The sequence below is a fragment of the Papaver somniferum genome, chromosome 7, assembly GCF_003573695.1.
Source record: "Papaver somniferum cultivar HN1 chromosome 7, ASM357369v1, whole genome shotgun sequence".
Classification (NCBI taxonomy): Eukaryota; Viridiplantae; Streptophyta; class Magnoliopsida; order Ranunculales; family Papaveraceae; genus Papaver; species Papaver somniferum.
Window position 1 is genome coordinate 212,459,207 of NC_039364.1, and position 4,687 is coordinate 212,463,893.

A 4,687-nucleotide genomic window follows, 5' to 3' on the forward strand; every position below is an offset into this window, starting at 1 on the left:
ATTCTGATCTCAGCATTTACAATGGTCTTACGAGCAACATTCCGCTCCATCAACTGTCCATTCTCTACAACCTAAGTCGTAAGTGTTACTCAATGGATCATACTTCTCCAAGCACTAATGACTCTTATCAAGACGTGTATACATGAAAACATGTTAACATCAAAGCTTGCACGACGGACGGACACAATCCAAAGTCTTTTACAAGATGTTCTCATCACCTCTGCAAATGAGATACAACACACTTCAGGCCATGGGTTTACAAAAACGTAGCAATGAGTGAGGAATGAGACAATACTTCCTTGACAAAAGATGTTCACATATGTCTCTACTACAACATACCAAAAGGGCGCATCAATCGGACATACGAGCTGAAAGATATGGCCTCCACACTCAAGCTCATGGAATCTGAAAATTTACACGGGATTATAAGTTACGAATGTGCACGCGTCATCAAGTGCCCTAGACATCTCCAAATTGAAGGATTATTTTTGCGTATGATTCCTCAGTCTCTTAGCTTAAAAAGTTGGGGTCAAACATCAAATTCCGACATCGTATGAAGTTTCAATGGCTTTCAGAGCGGATGACATGCAAACAGAAATTTCTAGACGGGATTCATAACACTCACAGTCGAGCGGCGTCCCCCTAGGTATTTCCACAAAGTCTTTAAACCTCAATATCTCTAACTTTCTGTAAATAAGAAAGAATAAAGAGAAAGAACGAAGAAAAGATCCCACCAATACTGGGGACTGGCAGTCTGCCACGGTAATACTGCACGTCCCTCTATGATGGCTCCATAAGTTTCGAAGACGCAAGCAAATGGATGTTTTTGCAGCAAGCTCGTCTATTGAAATTTTACATTGTCTTGCGCAAAGCAGCAGATTGGAGCGATTGATGAAGAATCTAAAGGCAGGTCATTCTCTCCATACGAATGTCCATTACAACATATCCAAAATTCACAGTAACTGGATGAACCAAGTAAAATATTCTGAAGAAGAATCGTGATGTTCCACGCATATGGACGTTCGTTCACTTCATTCAATCAGAGTCAAATAGACAAGAAAGGTTTCTGATATTCATGAAGCAAAAATTCTGAAATAATCAAGAGAACATCTACACCTACAAAAATCAAAAGGATGTTCAACTGCTACAATAATTGATCGTCAGATTTGTCATCATCCTCGCGATCAAAATCTTCTTCAAACTCATCATATTCAGAGTTTTCCTCAGAAATCTATTCGAGATGAAATTCAGGATCATCATAGACTGCATCCAAATAGTCATTTTCCTTACATTCTGGAAATAGATCTTGACTAAACGTTCAACCTCCATATCGGGTGGATACAGCTCAACTCTACGACTAATGGGTTCCTAGGCAGGTTCGACTTCATCTGAATAGGAGCTACACCATCGACAAATGATCATGGCTCGTCCTCAGCCGCTAGTCTTAATCCCTGAATCAGACGTTGTTTTCGTCGAAAAGCATCCAACTTTTCATCTTCGGCTCTCTTCTTCCTCAGCTGATCCAGAGGCGTACCGCGAATCAACTCCCTCGTATCAGGATGATTCACCTCTGCATGAACATCTGCAAAAGCGCCATCTTTGGTTTGATGTTTCCAGATTGTTTCCCGGAAGAAGTAGATACACGGCTATAATTAGGGGCTACCATTATCTGTTACAAAAAGTGTGGAGTCAAACACATGGTAACAATACGCGCTAAAATGGTAACTTCCAACTCTTACCTGTTTACGATTCCACTAACAGTAGTGATTGTGATACAAGAGTTAACAATTCAAAACTCGCTCGTTTCTTTAAACCTACAAAATGAGCAAAACTTTAGTTTTCGAAAATCGAAACCTGATTTTTCATAAAATCATGAACAAAATTTCCACCGTGTGAACATTCATCACTGAGATATGAAAAAACTCACACCAAGATAATATTTTATCACAAATAATTGTCTACTTTTAAAGATCACCCAAAATCAATTTTTGGTTCTAACAAAATAATAAAATGTGAATTACTCACGTAAAATTTTCAAAAAAAAATTTAAGTGTGAGCAAACTCACGTAAATAAAAAATATATATATGATATATTTTTCGTGAATATTCACGTATTAAAATAAAAATTTCCTCGTACGATCGTACGTCTTTGAAACGAGGGTTTATTTCAATCTTGTGAAAACTCACACTTTTTAAGATAAAATTTTGGTTTTCAACAAATCTCATAAACAAAATTTTATCATTAGACACAGGTCTATAATAAAGAAATCTCTCCTAAGTTAGGGATTATTGCTCGTTTCTTAAACTAATGAACGAACGTCTGTTCCTAAAACAAGGGTTTTCTACAAAACTCACGCCTATACGTGCATATGTATATATCAATGCTTATATGACATGATGGTTTTCTGTATCACGGGACGGCTAGGATACGTTGAGTTTTCCAACTACTGGCTGGGATCTTCCCTACCTCCTCGAATAACGTACTGGATTTTGTTGATCCAATGGCCGGCGGGTGTCGATTCTGTGTTTTAAAGACATAAATTAGGTTTTCATATTTTATGTAACGCACAGCTCTTTCAATGGGTTTTCATTCATGTACCGATTAATATCTCATCATGTTCTTTTCCTCTTGACTTCCATAACGTATCATTCATAAACCCTTGATGCCTTTCTCTTCTCTCAACAACAGCAGACGGTATTCCCAATCGATATGTAATTTTGCCTGCTAATCAGGAAAAAAACGCTCATCCTTGCATAAAATGATTCGCAAGGTACTTTTTAAATTTGTGTATTTTGTATTTCATACTCATACTCATATTCTGATGTTAAGGGTTTATGTTTGCAGGGTGATGAGATTTATTGATGCGGATATCCAGAGTCTTATCCCTAAATCTTTCACTTTCCGGTTTTCCCCATCTTACCTTGAACAATTGTTTCCGGAGATGTTTGTCAGCTATAAAATTGGACAATTCATTTTTCTTTCTAGGCATCAAGATTTTGAAGAGGTTGCCAAGTGGTAAGCTTTCCATTCATAACCTAATTGAGTATCAATCGTCACAAAAACCGTAGAAGATGGATTTTATAGGCTTTTCAGTTTCAATGTATAGTTGGGAGTCATGATTTCTGATCATTTTGTAGTTTGTTTTTAGTTGTTTCATAAACTCTAATTGGCTAATTTTAGATTTTTATTTGTCCTGTTTTTCACTGTTAGGTCATTGATGTGTTTTCCATGAAAGGGAAAATGTCTTCAAGATACTGCACTTTTCTTTATGCTACTTCGAGTTTCATTTTTTTTCAATCCAAATTCTGTAAAGAGATGTCAGCAAATCCTGATTGAAGATGTATCTTTACAAGAGTTTCAGATAACAAAAGAGGATGTGCTTTGAAAATTTAGCTGATGACTATAATTACGTGGGGTCATTTTGATGCAAACCAAAAGAAAGCTCAATAGGCTTTAGAAGGCATATTGCTAGGTACTACATTATGAAGAAAAAAAGGTTTGGTGATCTGTCGCCTGTACTTTTATTTTACTTTATTTGGTCATTGTGTATAGCTGTGTTGCTGGATACAAACTATGTCTGAATTCCGATTAGGTTGGTTTTGTTTCTTCAAAGGGATATGTCAAGACGATGAGCAATGTTGAGAAACATCAAATTGAAGTTCCTTAATTTCGAGGTCAACACAAAAATTGAAAGAAGAAAAGGTTTGGTGATCTGTCACCTGTACTTTTATTTTACTGTATTTGGTCATTGTCTATAGCTGTGTTGCTGGATACAAACTATGTCTGAATTCGATTAGGTTGGTTTTGTTTCTTCAAAGGGATATGTCAAGACAATGAGCATCATTCGCCAATGTGCGCAAGTATACTCAATTTAGTTTATTTGTGATGAGTCAGCATTGGAGTCAGCATTGTCTAAAAAAATTTCTTTTATGGTCTGTAATGTCGTATTGTTTAGAGAGTATTCTGTTCACCTGCTTTTATTTTCTTACACTGTAAATATGTCCAGCTGAACTTTACAGAGAGAAATCAGAAGAATCAACTTGGTTTTGTAGTTATGGCCATCAACCACAACCTGATAGAACATATGTATTGAGACAGAACTTATAAAGCTGTAGCATGGAACACAATATAGCGAGGCAGTTTGATGGTAGTTATTGTTCGTTATTTATGCAGGCTCTTTTTGATATATTTTATTTATATGTTGACATCTTCGGGTTAATCTTAATTGGACAGACAAATTCATGCCAGAAACTGGAAGGCTATGTTTATGCCCAATAGAGACCATTTGTGCAATAGAAGATGGTTGTCGTTAGTGAACGGTGCTGATCAGAACTATATTTTCACCTGCTTTTCAGGTTCATATATGAAAAACCCTTTCAATAAATTTATACAATTTCCTTTCTTTCTTTTTCAAGCTTAAGCTTATTATAGGGGCGGCATGATTTATTAGAGGGGCTGCGTTGTGATAGTAATGTCCTTTTAGTTGGTTAGGGGATGTCCTAAAGGGGATGTAAATTGACTAGATTACCCTTTTCACCTTAAATCAACCAAAATCAAATCAATTTTTTTTAAACCTAATGAATCAGAAAAAATCAAATCAGTTTTTTTTCATCATCTTCTCTTCTCCTCCATCAACCGTAACCTCCATTAAAACTGAAAATTTCATCGTCTTCGATTAATCGACGA

At 36.2% G+C, this 4,687-nt stretch overlaps 1 long non-coding RNA gene across 4 annotated transcripts; it reads left to right on the plus strand.

Annotated features, from left to right (window-relative positions):
• The first annotated feature begins 2,576 nt into the window (after window positions 1-2,576).
• LOC113299499 lies at window positions 2,577-4,435 on the plus strand. Of its 4 annotated transcripts, none has more exons than XR_003335017.1 (5): window positions 2,577-2,771; window positions 2,846-3,016; window positions 3,212-3,703; window positions 4,008-4,148; window positions 4,235-4,435. It is a non-coding gene; the product is annotated as an uncharacterized LOC113299499 (long non-coding RNA). The 4 variants fall into 4 exon arrangements; XR_003335018.1 differs by having other exon boundaries at window positions 3,212-3,497; window positions 3,594-4,148; window positions 4,235-4,433; XR_003335015.1 differs by having other exon boundaries at window positions 3,212-4,148; window positions 4,235-4,432.
• Window positions 4,436-4,687: the final 252 nt, after the last annotated feature.